The sequence below is a fragment of the Myodes glareolus genome, chromosome 23 (genome assembly GCF_982192425.1).
Source record: "Myodes glareolus chromosome 23, mMyoGla1.1, whole genome shotgun sequence".
Taxonomy (NCBI): domain Eukaryota; kingdom Metazoa; phylum Chordata; class Mammalia; order Rodentia; family Cricetidae; genus Myodes; species Myodes glareolus.
In genome coordinates, this window is record NC_142048.1 from 27,732,082 (window position 1) to 27,749,538 (window position 17,457).

Genomic DNA, 17,457 nt, shown 5'->3' on the forward strand with positions numbered 1-17,457 from the left:
CCGCCCGTCCATCCGTCCGTCCATCCATCCATCTATCCATCTATCTATCATAGAGGATCTTGCTATATAGCCAGGCTGGCCTCAATCCTCCTGCATCAGCCTCCCTAGCAGAGTTCTGGAACTTCAAAACTATACCACCATGCCCAGTTCTGAGGCATCTTTTCAGACCACCTTTTTGGGTTCCACAGTTTTCTGTGAAGTATCTTCATATTCTTCTCTTGAATTTAACTTACTTTAATTGAATGATTTTGCAATCATGTATACATTCATCACTAAACACTCCCCCAGTGATTATGGATTCATAATCAAATGTATTCCTGTAACCATGGATTTATAACCTTGATTGCTTTTTAAAGTGATGTTCAAAGCCTCTTATAGCAAGACAACATTTCTCTTCAGAAGGTCAACACCAAAAAGAAATTAGCTAGCTTGTGTTACTTTTCTATGCCTTACAAATAGCCCATCCGTTATTTGACAAGATCCCAAGACTGGCGTCAGGGGCAGGTGTTTGCTCAAATGGCTGGCCGCACACCTCACATGAGAACACAGATGGGCTTCTCACATGAAGACTGAGGAAGGGACTGGAGGGAACCCTGCCCTTGGAATCAAGTACAGAATCACTCTTACTTAGAGAAATCATTAGACAAACAGAAAAACTCAGACCTGCTCTTGAGACTTGGAACACAAACACAAGAGGGTAAAACAAGGCGGCTGCATGAGACAGTGGGCCTGAAGGGGACTACACGGCCCTCAAAAGGGTTGGGGGACAGAGACAAGACAAGGAGAAGCAACTCCCTACTTTGGTCTAACACTACTGACAGATGAATCTGGAACAAACTGTCAGAGTTAAAGTGGATAGGAGAGGGGAAGGAAGGTATTCGGGGACATCAGTTGAGTCATGATTTTTAAAAATTTATTATTTTTATTTTATGTGTATGAGTGTTCTGCCTGCCCATCTACATGTAGGTATGTGTACCATGTGCATGCCTTGAGCCCTTGGAGCCATGATGTGGGAGCTGGGAACCAAACCTGGGGGCCTCTGGAAGAGCAGCCAGTGTGTGCTCTGAACCACTGAGCCATCCTTCTAGGCCCGAGCTCCACCGCTCTAAGAGTCAAGTGCCCGCTGAGCACTTACAGTGAGCGTATTGAACCCCAGACTATGCAATTACACACAGGGCTAAATGTGATCTTCATCACGGCCTTTCTTTACTGCATGAGGGGGTTATTGTCAAAAATCCAAACAGCAGGACATCCCCTGCTCCTGTTCCACACTCAAGAGAGGATGGCATAGTCAAAACCCAGGCTGAAGTCAAAGGTTCTGGACTTTTGAGAGGTCAGAGCTGTGACCCAGGCAAAGGAACTGGAAGCCAGGCAGGGGGAGGTCATAATGCTAATGACAAAAAGCCTCCATACACAACACTTTAAAAGCCAGTGTCTGAGCCCAAATGCCCATCTCAGATGAAGGAATAAGCAGGCTGTGGTGTACACAGGCATCTATACAACAGATGAGCATTCAGCCTTTCAAAGAAAATCAGGAAAACACCACAACAGAGGTGATATGAACGAGTGTAGCAAACACCCGGTTAAGAGAAATAGGCCAAAGGAAAGGACGAACGTGATCTGATCTACATGAGGTATGCGGGATCGGTGAACTACGGACAGAAAGTAGAACAGAGGTCACGAGGTGGGGGGGGCTAGGGGCAGGGGAGGGGGATGGGAGATGTTGCCCAACAGCTGCAGGGGTTTTGTCTGGGGCGATGGAAAGTGTGGGGCTGACAGTGGGGCCGCTTGCACAACTCACCCAGTGCCACTGGGCAACTGCCCACTTCTAAACAGCTCAAAGGCTAACTCTGACCAAAGGAAAATTCTAAATGATTTATAAAAAGCAGAGATTTGGTAAATAACTGGAGATAAAGGATAAGGCACTGGAGAGCTGAGTTCTGGGGCCTGGGAGGATGAAAGCTGAACCAGCGACAAGGCCAGAGTCTGAGACTGGGAGATGGTCCCTGAAGACTTCCTCCGCGGACGGGATCAAAGGGTTGGGGGTGGCCACCCTTCCCTCTAACCCTGCACCAATACAGGAGCAGGTGCCACAGTGTACTGCGGCCTCAGTTTCCCCTCTGAGCACATGTACCTGCTCTTTACCCATCCTCCCAGCCTTTCCTAAAGAAACCCCCCTCCAGCCTGGGTCTGCTCTACACTTCCCTTCCTCACTGGCTCCCTTCCTGAGAAAGGCCTGTTTTCTGATGTCCAAATCCTACAAGAACAGGCCAGAGGGCACTTTCTCTAACAAATTCTTACAGGATGACCTCGCTGATAAGCAGCCCATCCTCCAGGTGAACTCCGGGATACTTCTGTGGCCTTTGTGAGACTTGGTACTTCCTGCTCCACACTCCTGGTCTGCGACAGTCGCTGTAGTTCCGTCTGCTCCTACTTGGTGCTTCACATAGGGCCCAGACCAAAACAGGACTTATACTGAGTATCTCCCATGGAGTATGTGACCCTCTGAGATGCTTACTATGGACTCACTCACTGCAATCCCCTGGAAGAGACACTTATACGACAGTGACTCCGAACAGGAAAGAGCTGTCCAGGGTGTTCCCAAACTTCAGCAGGCCTCCCCTTCCTCCCATCTGCAGAGTCTCATGTCCCTATGGCAGAGAGTGAGCTCCGTGGGCCAGGGGATCCGGAGCAGCTGGAGTCTGCATTAATGTGTCCTCTTGCCCACCCCCACGCTGTTTTCTCCTTCTCCGACCATTTCGTTTCCTGAGAAGTTAGTCAGCACCAACAGAACAGTCCTAGGGCATACAGGGAAGGGGACTCCTCATTGGCTTAAGACAAGCATGCTGCCCACAGCAGCACAGAGTCCATGAGCAAGGAAGAAGAGAGGCTCCCAGGGTGCCTCAGCAGGTGAGTTTTCTATGACAAAACAGCATTCTGCAAACCAGAGAAACACCGGGCTTCCCACCCTGGAGCTTAAGCAGCACAGGGCCATGAGGAGAGCGTCCTCCAGACACTGAGAGGGCTGGGTGGGCGGCTAGAGGACCTGTCCAGCATTCCCTGGAGCACATGTCAGTCACAGAGTCAACACAACATCTAGCTCTCCGCCCCCTCCCTGCCCACATAGACACAAAGAAGATCTGTCTGTCTGGGGACTCCTAAGGAAGATGCCTAGGTGGTGTGAAGGCCTTTATGTAGGACAGCAGGTTAAACCTGAGTCAGATGGATTGAAGAAGATCCCTAAGGGAAGCGAGATTATTCCATTTGTCCTCATATTTATTTAATACATAGATGAATAACGTCTGACAGGGGGCATTTTCATCAGTGGTATTGCCTCCAGTGAGGCGCCCAGGCTCTTGTAAACAAACCACATTCCTGTAAACGATACTAATGGAACTCACTGGGTCAGGAAAGCAAATAGGAGAGGGGCTGGTTGGAAAGAGGAAGGGGATTAAAGGGAGTGGGAAGGAGACAAAGAGGGTAGGAGGGGTGGCTACAACATATTACATACATGAATAACAATATCATAATAAACCCATTACACATAATTAACATAAGCTACTAAGATAGTAGAATATTAATTGACTTAACACTGTCCTATGCACAGACATCATAACAAAGCAGGGATGCTTACCGACAAATGCTAGGGAAGAAAACGGACTTGAACAGAAGGGGCTGCCTCAGTCAACCAGCTTCAGTGGATGGAATGGGTAGACACCTAACGCTTCCTGAGGAAGCAGACAGAAGAGGCTTCTGAAGATTAAACTTCCTGTCATTAGCTGCATCTGACAGGGCATGTTACATCAGATGATACCTGACCCAAGGATGAGTCCTCGCTACGTCGACGAGACTGGAGGTTGAGGAGGATGACATCACGGTCTCACCATGTTGGACAACATAAGTACAGCCTACTACTACTGTAGCAGGTAGAGGAGAAAATAAAACTCCCCTGGCTACAAAAGTAACCCACAAGGATAGATCCTCCACCTTACAAAGGAAATCAGGGGTGAGGAACTCCACCATGAGAAGGGAGAACAACTTACCAGTGAAGGGACTCCCTGCCTCTTACCACAGCCAGGGCTGGATCCCAGGTAGGTAAGAAGCATCTTCACTGAGGGCCTGAAGACAGGAGGAGGGAAGGTCCCTGTGTTTCAGAAGGGGACCCTGCCAATCCTTGAGGTCCCTTCAGGTATTCTGCCCAGGGCCCATATTGTCCATTAGTGACTAGGAAATTACACAGCACAGAAACGTGGCAAGAATTCTGGACTCAAATGCAAAAGCATCCCATTCCAGGTACTGGCTATGCCCAGACGAGCTGCGTGGTCAGGAGCAGGGCCTCTGCCAGTGCGAGCCTTATAATAGGCACAAAAGAAGGGATGGGAACAGCAGAAAATTGCTTCTCTTTGTGTCAAGAAAGCCATGGGGGCCCCTGCAACATGAAAAGATGGTGGAGTCTTCCTGTCACCAAAATCAAATCAACAGGTTTCTACCCACACCTTGAAATCCCAGATAACAGATACTGGAGGAAAACCTTAAAGTCACCAATTCTGAGCTGGAGAGATGGCCCTGTGATTAAGAACATATCAAGTTCTGTTCCCAGCACCACCTGGAACTCCAGCATCATGAGGTTCCAATGTCTCTGCCCTGTGTGGACATAAGCAGTTATCTATACATACTCTCTCTCTCTCTCTCTCTCTCTCTCTCTCTCTCTCACACACACACACACACACACACGTGCGCGCGCACACACGCGCGCACACACCATACCACATCCCTGCCTTCTGTGGAATCAGCAGCCACCTGTACATAATCACACACAGACACAAATACATACATGCACATACGCACAAACACACACTTCTGCCCTCTGTGGAATCAGCAGCCACCTGTACATAATCAAATAGTGACACACATACACTGCACACATACAAACACACACACACACCTCTACCCTCTGTGGAACTAGCAGCCACCTGTACATAATCACACACAGACAAAAACACACACGCACACATACACACACACACACACACACACACACACACACACACACACATGCAAGCATACACACACACACACACACACACATCCCTCTGGGCCTCTGTGGACACTGGCAGTCACCTGCACATACTCACATACAGGCACACAGACACACACCATCTCTGCCCTCTGTGGACATAGGTAGTCACCTACACACATACACAGACACACAGAGCTACCCCCCACAACCTATAAATAAAAATAAATCATAAAAATCTAGCAGTTCTATGGTAATAGGCCATAGAACTTAGTGTTTAAGTATTATTATTATTATTATTATTATTATTTAAAGATTTATTTGTTTATTCTGTATACAGTGTACTGTATGCAGTGGCCTTTAGGCCAGAAGAGGGCACCAGATCTCCTTACAGATGGTTGTGAGCCACCATGTGATTGCTGGGAATTGAACTCAGGACCTTTGGAAGAGCAGCCAGTGCTATTAACCTCTGAGCCATATCTCCAACCCCCTGAAGTATTATTCTTAAGTATTAAGTAATATATAGTAGAACATAGTGCTTAAACATTATTATTTTATTATGCTTTACATTTGACTCCCCCTCCCAGATTTTTAATTATAAATGCATAACACAAAATTTGCCGTATCAATCAGTAACTATATGTTCAATCAATTCTCAGGATAAATAAGATATGGCCAGGCTCAGGTTGGTTAATGTTCTTTTGTATCTATGTATTTTCCAGCTGCTACACAAGGCTTTAGAGTAGTAACCCGCCCTATTAAGGAGTGACAGATGGGCTATAAAGCTCTTCCAGAAAACACAGCTAAGCCTTCCCTGTCTGTCCTGAGCTAGGCCCTGGCGCAGGCCCTGGCCAGCCCTCTGAGCAACTTCCACGCAAGAGTCCTTTCGGAGAGGGCCTCACTGCAAACCAAACAATACCCTGCACATTGGAGGGAAATAAAACTTTTTCATTAGCCCTTTGCAAACAGAAGGTCACTGCCAGGAGGATGAAGCCCTAGCAATGTTTCCTCCACCTTCCACAAGTTCAGGAGAAGAGTGAAGGCAAATGCACCTGCAGGAGCTAACCATACACAGATCGCTGCAGATAACTTCAGGGTAGGAAGGAAGAAAGCGGTAAGGCCTTTGGCTGCAGGCATCTGGAGGGGAGAAAACACTCTGTGTATAGGCTAGAGGCCACCAGAGGGCTGTGCAGAGGCCAAGGTGGAACTGAGCCAAATCTAAACAATCAAAGACAGGTAGGGGGAGGGAGAGTGCCATGAAAGCCAGACCATATGGGGGCACTGAGGGAGCAGGAGCCTTGCAAGAGGCAGTTAGGGGCAGGCTAGGAACTGGCAGCCTCAGCGACCAGGAGGCTGGATTTCTCTCCTAGGACACTATTCCTGTCAGCCGGTTATGGAATAGCTACTGGAGGCTCATCTTCACCCCGGAGTGCTTAGTTTACAGAGACAGCCATGTCTTGCAGGGGGGCCTAGGTCAGGATGGCAGAGAGAATAGACTCAGTCCTTGTCCTCAAGGAGTCCACCAGGCCCAGCGACTCAGAGGTCACAGCTATCAAATAGCAGCGACCTGGATAAGAGGGCTCAAGAGGGCACACGTTGGGTAGGGTTACTCACACCTCTTAAAATAGAACACGGCTTCAGGGGAACGGTCAGCTAGAGAAATGGCTTAGCCCAACACAGTGTGAGTTGCCAACTGAATACAAATACGGACTCCCACCGGGGGAAGGACAGCCACTCACAAGGTCAGGGAAGTCACCCTTGAAGATTAACAGACCTCGACAGGTAGCTTAAAAAGCAGAAACAAACGAAGTCTTTAAAATATTTTAAAGCTGGGAATGGAACGGACCTTTAAAGAACATGGGCCCCTATGTCTCTGTGGAAGGCACTGAGCGGTGCTGGAAAAAGCAACAGGTGAAACAGAGATCAGATTAAGCAAGACTTTGCTCATTGTGTGGGGAGGCACGAGAGGGATCTGTGACACCATGGGACATTAGCTAAAATTACAGAGTTCAGGTAACCGTAAGAAGTGACTGGCTTAGGGAAGCTAAACACAGAACAAATCTAAGTTATGGAAGATTACAGAACAATGGCCTACTATTTAAAGGACAGGAAAAAGAAAAACTAAATGCCAAGTTTGGATGTTACCTGTTTGGCATAGACAAGGTACATTAGTTTTAAACTAATTCATGCTACAAAAGTTTCCGATCTATTCAAAAGTCCACATAGTACAATAAAATTACCAGGTACCTTTATCTTCCAGTCAACTTCAATCACAGCTAACATTTTGCTAATACTGTTTTATTATGCTCTTTTTTAAAAAAAATATTTTAAAGCAAGTTCCACACACCCTGTCATTCAGGAGACACTCTGAGGTGCCAACAGGCCTCTGACTCTATAGGTACAGAAACTGTGTGGGGGGTGGCTGTAAGCCAAACTGGCACATGTAATGCATCCTGCCAACAGCCCAAAGATCTAAACAAAGGGAGACAAGTTCAGTGTTGAGCTGAGGCAGCCAATCCAGCACAGTATTTAATTTCCACGCAAGGAAAAGGTCCATGTACTCAATTGGCAAATATGCATTGACCTCCTACTATATACCAAGGCAGCCCAAACCTCAGGAGACGTGGTCGTAAACCACAGAGAAAATAAAGGATCTGTCTCACGAAGGCTTCCACACCACCACGTCTACAGGACAAAATCCAAGCGCTCCAGCTTTTACTAACTCCCCTGAAGTCAGACGTGCATGCTGACACGGCTCAGAGCCTAGTTCCAGAGAGAAGCTTCAGCTTCTTTCCCTGTCGGCCGAACTGAGTCGCCGTTTAAAAGGTGGCCCTTGGAGCTCAACTGCCAAGCTGGCAGCAGAGGAGACAACTTTCTGGTTTTCTATTCTCCTACCATCCCACTAAGTGACGAACAGACACACCTGCAACATGTACATGCTTTCATTCATCAACCATACTCACAATATTCTGCAAAATATTCTGTAGCCATAAATCAAATCTGGATTTAAAGAAAGACTAAAAAGTATCTCTAATATTTTTAATATTTCCATCTTGCATCCTAATACATGTTCTAGCTGCTCCCCAACCAGGAGTGAACGCAACCCTTACCAGACACCATCCTCTCTGGCACCTGCCTGGCAAGGCTCACCTGTTTCTGCCGGAGCTGCCACCAGTTCCTTCACATGGGCAACAATACATAAGCCCCTGAATGCCTGCCACATCTAAAAGCCTGCAAAAGGGACCACAATATACAGGATAAAGACACCTACCATCACCTGCTGATGGAAAGAGGCATTGCTGGAGACTGTCACCAGGCCACAAGACAAGGGTGGCTGGTCTGGAACAAGGAGAATTAAGGACACAGAGTCATGCTAACCTCAGAGGCTGGCCATGTTTGAGGAAAATCTGTCCTGGGTTGGGAACGCTATAGCTTCAGCCTAGCACCAACGCTAAGGATCCTTACCTTGCTTACACTCTGTGTCCCTGAATTCATCTCCAGGTCAAGTCATGAAAGAACACCAGACTGGCATTGTCTTCCGAGGCTAGCCCAGGGCTCTGGACTGCTCAGTTATATCCTCTGGATTTTAGATATGTCCTCTCTGGGGGCCCTGTGGAGCTGAAAGGTCCCTGTCAGCTCCACATGCTAGGATTCCTCACAGATTGTCTGAGGTACAATGTCCCACAGAAGGAACAGAGACCTATTTGACCGATGTACTCCTGGCAGGGAAACAAGGCACACCTTTAAAGTGGGAATACCAGGTAAGTGCCGGCTCTGGTACAGTTATGCAAGATTAGCTAGAATTCGACACTAATCTCCTCTCCCATCCTGAGAAGCCCAGAACCACCTGTTTCTCATCTCTGCTGAACTACAGGAAAGAAACCCTTGAGCTGAACCCAAAGTTCACCTCCAGGAAACATGCGTTTTGGTCCACAGATTTTCAACTCCTTGATCTTAATTGCTAAAATCTAGTTTAGCAGAGTAGATAATGTGTCTTATTGCCAGGGGCCATTTTTTAAATTATTATTATTATTAGTTAAAAAAACCCTATCTTTTCTCATTTTACATACCAATCTCAGTTCCCCAGTTCCCACTCCCTCCCTTCTTCTTGTCCCCTCCACCTTCCCTCCAGCACACCCCCATCTATTCCTCAGAGAGGGTAAGGCTTCCCATGGGGAGACAACAAAGTCTAGCACATTGCTTTGAGGGAGGACCAGGCCCTCCCCACTATATCTAGGCTGAGCAAGGTATCCCTCCAAAGAAAATGGGTTCCAAAAAGCCAGTACAAGCAGTAGGGATAAATCCTGGTCTCACTGCCAGGGGCCCCACAGTCTGCCCCAGCCATACTACTGTCACCCACATTCAGAGGGCCTAGTTTGGTCCTATGCTGGCTCCAGGGTTCTCATTAGCTCAAGTAAACTGTTTCAGTGGGTGTTCCCGTCATGCTCTTGACCTCTTTGCTCGTATTCTCACTCCTCCCACTCTCTGATTGGACTTTGGAGCTCAGTCCAGTGCTTCACTGTGGATCTCTGACTCTGCTTTCATCAGTGGTTGGATGAAGGTTTTATGGTGACATTTAAGATAGCCATCAATCTGACTACAGGGCAAGGCCATTCAGGCACCCTCTCCACTATTGCTTATGCCTCCCAGTTTTGATCAATCAAGACACTACGAAGGAACTACTGGGGTAAGGCACGGTATGAAATGCTGAGGGAGCAGCAGGCTGAAGCCAGGCTACAGAAGCCCCCACCAGACAAGCTTAAAAAGAGACCTGGGGCCTGACTGTGGGGAGCCGTGACTATTTCTATGCAGGAAGGACTGGGTCAGAGCCAGGCTTCAGGGAAAGCAGCTATCCCTTCCTTCCCAGCACCCCCACCCGTTTTGTGTTTTAACCAAGAGCCTTCACTGTCTACGCTGGAGGTGGCAGACTCCAGTCTTGGTTGGTGGCACTAACAATCAAAGCAAGGACCAGGAGCCCACTTGCTGGGTGCTATTGTTCAGAGTACAGGAGAATAAGCAGACCGTGCCCATGGACGGGGTCTGGGGACACAAGTCAAGGACAATACCTCGCTTCTTCGGGCCAGGGCAGGGCCCAGGAACATTTCTGAAAATATAGAAATGACAGTGACCAGGTCCCCTTCTTACCTAGAGGTCACACTAGAGGTCACGGAATGGTTGAAATGCTCGGATGAGGAGGAAAGATATACACCCATACCACGAAGCTTGCAAGTCAGAGGCAGAAGGCTTACAAAATATTAAATAGCCACTGAAAGGGACTCCAGTTTCTGAACTAGGGGTTGGGACACTTGGGAGTACAGCCATTTTTAACTGGTATAGGCGGACGTCAACATTTTAGCTACCACCTTGGTTGCTGTGGCACCCCTGCTGCTTGTTAGAGAACCCAAGGTTCCAATGAATGAGTCTGAAAACAGAGTCACATTAGGTACCTCTGAGTGACAGCTCTCTGAGGAAAAGGTGGAGAAAAAGATCCACAGTAAAGGAAGGCCTATGGAGATACAGACACAGGGTTTTCGAGGCCTGCGCCTACACCTCCACCTCCTTCCAGGATACAGGCTAGCAGCTCAGGTATCTGGACAACTGATGGAGTCTTAGGTTTCAGAGCCCTCAGTCCCACGTGCCTAGTGGCTTGTCCCAGTGTCCCAATTCATGGGGCTTTGAGACAGGCAGAGAAAACAGCACACCAGAGCCAGGCTGTAGAAGCCCTCGCGAGGCTAACTAAATACTTTGTGATGGTTTTCACCCTAGAGATCTGCTTCAGAACTCCCCCCCTTTAACCAACATCACCTCCTTTTTTTTTTCATTTTTGAGATGGGGGTCTCATTACCTAGTCCAAGCTATCCTGAAACTCACTATGAAGCCCAGCCTGACCTCCAACTCACAGTGACTCTCCTGCCTCAGCCTCCCAAGCATTGGAATTACAGGTGCTGTTGTGTTCAGATTTGTTTCTTCTTAGTTTTCTTCTTAACAAGGGCATTTTCTGTCAACACGGGGGATAACAGACTGTGAGCTTACTAAGAATGGAAGGAAGAAACAGGTGCATGCTGGGAAGTGTTGGGCAAAGAGTAGATTACAATAAGCAGAAACTGGCTACCTGAGTCTCAGGACATTAAGTCAAGGACAACACAAGGGGCCAGATATTCCTCGAACAGGCCCAGGGTCCAGGAACAAACTCCATCTGCGTGTGTGTGTGTGTGTGTGTGTGTGTGTGTGTATGAGAGAGAGAGATGGCCAGAGGGGAAGGCAGGTTGTGTAACCTTGTCTGAGTCATAGTCTCCCTTCCTACTGCTGCGGCCACAGTTACCGCACCAGTGAGATGGGAAGCCAGGCTGTTTCAGAGGCCGGGGATTGTCTGAAGGGACGCTGAGGTGCCAAGAGATAGAAGTGACCATGCACGGTTCCACCACTGCTCACCACACCTGCCTTCATCCGCAGCAGCCCTGTTATACTTAGCCCACGGCTGCTAGCTCTGTACTTTAACCAGGAGAGACGCAAAATCATCGGACAATACCACAGTGCCTGCAAGCTCCGAAGACAGAGGATTCTATTATCTCATCTGCTACGTTTTCAACGTTACCACCGTACCGTGCCAAGAAGCGGGTAAAAGTGCTCCCTAAATACCCAGCAGAGAGCAAACCCATGTGTTACAGAGAGGTGAATCTCTTATCAGAGTGCTGGGCTCTGCCATCTGTGTTACGCTAAGGACCTGTTCCCAACTGTGGTCTCCAACACTCTGCGTTGATCATGCATCCCTGGCTGTGCGCTAGGCTTCCAAGACCTAGTTCAAAGGCAGAGGATTTTAAATTCTTAATTACTTTTCAGTTCTCCAGAAAGTTAGAGCTATGCAGTGAGTGATCTCGGTCACATACTACACTATGCAGAAACAAGCTGTTACCTCTGGGAACTCCCGTGTGAGGAGGAGAACATTCACAGCTGAGGGTAAACGAGACAGAAAGCGAGAACCTGGCTGGCTTTGTTACTAGAGGAGTAGTGTAGAACTCCCTAGGCCTGGGGATCCTAGCTCCAGAGAGACATGCGTGGGAAGCATTCGAGAACACGGGCCCCAAAGCCAGACAGCAGCCTAGGCTCAAATCCTGCCTTGGGCAACTTAATCTCTAAGTATCACAGAGTGGCAGTTCTCAACCTCTGAGTCAAGACCCGTTTGGGGGTGGGGAGGTAGAACGGCCCTTCATAGGGCTTGCATATCAGATATTTACATTACAGTTCATAACAGCAGCAAAATTACAACTACGAAGTAGTAACAAAAATATTGTTATGGTTGGGGGTGGCCAGCACATGAGGAACTGTATTAAAGGGTCGCAGCATTAAGAAGGTTGAGAACCTGTGTCAAAGTCTAGGACGTGTCTCACAAGGTTGCTGGGAAACCAATGAATTAACATCCGATCCTATTGGCTGGTATCCTCACTGCTCCTGTCCCTAAACTGGTCCTGCTCGGCTGACTGACAGCTGAACCTAAAGGGAGAGTCCAGCCCTGCTGCAGCTTTCCTTAACTCTGCTTAATCAACGGCGTTCTGGCCTCGTGGCTCCAGACATGTCTCCTACAACAACCCCGAGTGGAGAGTGCCAATTTCTACAGCAGCCATAGCCCTGCGAACGGGTAGATAATATGTTTATCAGAAGTCGCACCCCAAATGGGGAAACAGTCTGAAAGGCAAAGCGCACTTTTCTGACGCACTCGCTTCTCCCCATTCATCTTTCGAAGCATGAAATCCTTATTTCAACAGTTCCCACTACAGTACATGAACCCGAAAGCCCATTAAAACCCGTTCATTCACAATTTTCAAATCAGTTATAACACCATGCGAGTTTTTAATAAAAGAAAATGGCTTATTTTAAACATGCATATGTTAAACTAGAGAAAAGAGATTGGTAAACTTCTGAAATCAACAAAAAGTAGTCCTATTCAAAACAACACATACCCAAGGGGAATCACTGTGTAACCGACTTAGGGGGTTAACAATGACTTGTCAGGCTGGAAAGATGTAGAAGATGGCTTGGCACTTACAAGCACTGGTTGCTCTACCAGAGGACCCAGGTTTGATTCCCAGCATTCACAAGGCAGTCCCCAGCCATCTGCAGTTCCAGTCCCCGGAGAGCCAAAGCCACCTTCTACAACTTCTAGAAATCTGCGGGCACTGCACAACATGCATGCAGACAGATTATCCATACACATAAAATAAAAATAAAGGTTAGTTAAAAAAATTGTCAAAATGTTCAACTTCAAATGACAATAAATGCTTTAAAATTACTTTTCTGTCAGGCAGTGGTGGCGCACGCCTTTAATCCTAACACTCGGGAGGCAGAGGCAGGCAGATCTTTAAGTACGAGGCCAGCCTGGTCTACAGAGGTAGTTCCAGGACAAGTTCTAAAGTTAAAAAAAATTTCAGTTTGCTCATAAAACTGGAAGAAAATGAACCCAGAAGTAATTTCTTCAAGGCTTTTAGTTTTTTTATATGTCCTTGTTTAATAACAAATGTGTATGTTTGTGTGTATACACACACATATATTATGTATATATTATTTTCCTAATATGAAAAAGTAAAACTATACTTTGATTTAGCTATTTAGAGAGCTTTCACATTTTTACTTATTACTTGAAGACCAGCAAATAATCCATAAAGAGAACTAATCCAGGCTCCTGGGTGAACTCAGCCACTGGTTTTGAAATCTCAGACTTAGGACACAGGACATATACTGCTCTCTGGCAGCCCCCCACCCCATCCTAAGGGAATCCAGCCCTCACATACCTCCAGGTAAAAGTGACATCCCTCCCAGGCAGTCGGGAACAAGAAAAGGGCCACTCGATTGCAGCCCTCAGACCTCCTCACCTTGCTTCCGCGAAGGCTACAACTGACGAAATCCTACTGCCTCCGACAGCTAAGAAATCATAAGCAGCAGGACAAAGCAGAAGAATTCGCACAGCTCGTTCATGAGAGAGTTTTCTGCCCCTTGTCCATCTTACCTGCGTCCCTAGGATCACACAAACTAAAATTTCTCCGGCGTTGACACCCAGCACTCTGTCATCTCAGAGTACTCTGACAAACACTGGGAAAGCTGCCTCTCCTGTCTAGCTCACGTCCAGCTTCGACTTCGCAGGGCTTGCGCTTCTTGAATGTTCTCAGAAGCCCCTCAGGGGACTAGGATGCTGACACCTAACCTCAAGCACAGCGGCTTCCGATTAGCCCTGAGGAGATCCATCCTCCAGGCCACAATGCCAAAGGTACACCATGACCCTAAAGTGTTTGCCCAATTTGGACTGAAGACCTTCGCTGAAAACTCAGGCACCTTAATCTAGCGGGGCCAAACAGTCAGGCTTAATTAAAGAGGCTTTGGGAACACCCCCCCCCCCCCAGCTGCGAGCTGCCTTAAAGCGAGCGATGGCTGATTACGCTGCATCATATAAACAAGACTGTCCATAAAACATTTCTAAAGGTGATGCACAAATAGAATTCAGTCAGAAGAGATGGTACATGCAAAGGAGCAACAGTGAGCTTACCCAACAAATGAAACTGATCTTACAAACTACATGACACTCCGAAATGACTGAGTATAAACAGCTAGAACCTACTGTAGCCATCCCACAGCTTAGCAAAAAAGAAAAAAGAAAAAGCCACAGGGAGAAAAACAAAAATCTCTCCACATAAATAAATGTGGTAAATGGCAAAACCACCTGATCCTTCCCCAGACCCCGTACGCTAAACACAGACCCATACTGCACTAGGTAGCCACATCAAACCTGAAAGTGTGCTAAAGACATTAACTCACCGCACTGTGGCACGCTGGTTTGCACTTGACTATTCCACCCTTAGCTCAGAAAACCTAGAGGGAGCTGAAAAAGGACCTGTCTGGTATAAATAGACACTCTGCCCCTACCTGCATTTGTCACATGGCATGTGTTAAATGTCAACATTTGTAAGGCCCAGAGATTTCAGGCAGGTTGTCACGATAATAAAACACGGACAAAATGTAAATAACAGACACAGGAAGGAAATGTGTCCAAACGCTTATAACCATGGGTGGGGAGGTTAGCTCTGTTTGTATGTTTGTTTTAAGTTTGCCTGTTGAAGAAGAGGTGAGTCAATAAAATGTGTTGCTATGAGTTTTCCTTCACTAGTTACATGATTTTAGCTCAAGACATATTTTCACCTCAAGGCTCACCCCAGGAAGGGATTTCTCAGCTGAAACTACAAGAAAGAACATCTCCTAAGATCTGGCCCTGTTTGTTTTCTGCCCTTATCACACCTCACCGTGTAGCTCCAAGCGGTGGGTTCCTTTTGGCTCTTCTGTGTTCTCAAGCCTGCCCATTGCAGACCACGAGTTCAGACTTCTAAGTTTAGGTGGGCTTCGCAGTCACGGACACATGACGAGAACCAGAACAACTTGAAGGATTTGGATGTGTTTTGTTTGTTTGGGTTATGCTAATAATTCTCATTGGGATAACTACAGATTACATGTTAAAACGTGTACCAGAAACATAAGCAAATGTCAAGTCCTATAGGGAATACTCACGTTCCAAGAAGCTTAAATGTCTCGGTAAGACATGTTCTTAATGGCCATTCTTAACTAGGCTCCAGAACCATGAGCTTGGGTGAAGTGGAAAGATGGTTTGTAAGCCCTGGCATAAGGCACTGATTACATGGAGCTTCTGTTTCTAGATCTAATCCACGTGTTCTTTCAAGTCCTCTACCAGCATTCGCTGTCTCCGCTTCAAGGTGATAAATACCATTTTTGCTCCCTAATTTGAAAAAAAATTAAAAGCCAGATTGCCTAAAATCAATGACTCCATCACTGCTGTGTGCAGTGGCTGTGGGCGCTCTTCTTGGAGACACCGCGAGAATTTCTACTTATGACATCGGGCTCCGGGCGCTGCCTCTGACCCTCCTCGAACGCTCGGCGCAGGGGCACGTCACAGAGCTGCACCGGGACAGTCCATCTCCAGGCGCGGTGCGAGCGCACCTCACAATCCCTGCCTCTGGGGCACGAGGGATGAGGTGGCGGAGGCACCAGGGTCCCCAGCCGGCAGGACCACCTCTCTGCACCTGAGCCGGGCAGGGCTCCGCCACCCCAGCCAGGGACCGGTGCTGCGAGGCGCGCCCCGACTCCGCGGTGCACCAGCCGCGCGCGCACGGTCCGCGGGGAACCCTGCTCGGGCACCGGAAGCGGCGGCCGCCCGGGCGGTCCCGGAGCCTCCCGATGTTGAGGGAAATGAGGCCGCGGAGGCCAGGCCGGAAAAGCGGAACGTCCCGCAGAGCCGCGCGGGGCGGCTCTCCAGTCTCGGCCCGGCTAGGGTCGCCTTGGCCGACACGCGGCCCCTCCTCGTAGCTGGCGCACTCACCTCCTCCGCTGCCCCGGCAGCCCTACAGGCGGCTGTCACTGCAGTCCACCAACTGCCCCGCGCCGGGTCGCGATGCTATTTAAGGAGTCGCGGCTGCAGCTGCTCCTTTGCCTGCGCCACCAGCGTTGCAGCAGCAGGGCCGGGCTGCTGGTAGTGCGCGTGCCGCGCCGCGCCACCCCGCCCCGCCCCGTCCCCTGGCCCCGCCCCTCCCCATCTCCTAGCGCGCCCGCTCCCCCCGCCCTCCAACCCGCCGACTCCGCCCCTCTTGTCGCGCAGGTCTAGCCTGTCCTGCCCCCTCAGGCCCGTCGGTCCTCTCAGGCTCCGCCCAACCAGCGCCATTCCCGCCTCCTAAGCCCCGCCCTGCCTGGCCTACTCCACCCCCTCAGGCCCGCCACTCCCCTCAGGCCCCGCCCATCAGCAACTAGCCTTCCCTTCAGGCCCCGCCTCCTTATACGTTTTCTCCACCCCTCAAAACCCGGTCCTTCCCCCTTCAGGCCCCGCCCAGTCCTGCCGACCCCGCCTCTTAGGCCGCGCAGTAGGCGTGGCCTCTCGCAAGTCCCAGAGCGCGCGTGGCAGTCAGCAAGCAAAAGCCAGGCTGTCACCCAAACTGCCCCGTAGTTTCACAACGAATCTGAGGAAGGGCAAAGGGTAAATCTGTGTCTTAACTCCAAAATATCCTGAACCCCGATAATGAGATGCTTTGGAATGTTGTAGGCACCCTTTAGCTCTTCCAGCCTCAACATTCTGCCCAGCTGATGGCTTGGCATGGCCTCTCTGCCAGCATCTCTGCTTCAAAGGACCATGGTGGCGGAAGGTTCCCCATCTTTTCTTTAGCACCGGTATACACGACCCCCTTTAATCCAGTTTCACCACGGTCCCCACACCAGGTTTCGCCACAGCCCTTGGCTAGGAAGACTGGACTTCCGCAATGTCCTGGCCATAACGCATCTCTGGACGACCCAGGCTCTGGGGTAGTTAGAGTGGCAAGCAGACCAGACATTGCTCAAGGATGATGTCCACCTGCCAAATTCTAAAGGCTGATCTGCCCTGCTCAGCCTTGGCTCTG

At 48.9% G+C, this 17,457-nt stretch overlaps 1 protein-coding gene across 5 annotated transcripts in view; it reads right to left on the minus strand.

Annotated features, from left to right (window-relative positions):
- Acsl1 (acyl-CoA synthetase long chain family member 1) overlaps positions 1-16,549 on the minus strand; it is a 69,730-nt gene extending 53,181 nt beyond the window's left edge. For 2 of the 5 annotated variants that reach the window (XM_087901017.1, XM_048455600.3), the window contains exon 1: positions 16,392-16,549. The gene's annotated coding sequence lies outside the window, so the exon portion shown is untranslated. Of the gene's footprint in view, positions 1-8,482; positions 8,637-13,061; positions 13,192-15,565; positions 15,867-16,391 lie in introns of those variants that run through there. The other 3 variants (XM_048455602.3, XM_048455603.3, XM_085680281.2) reach the window with 3 other exon arrangements.
- Positions 16,550-17,457: the final 908 nt, after the last annotated feature.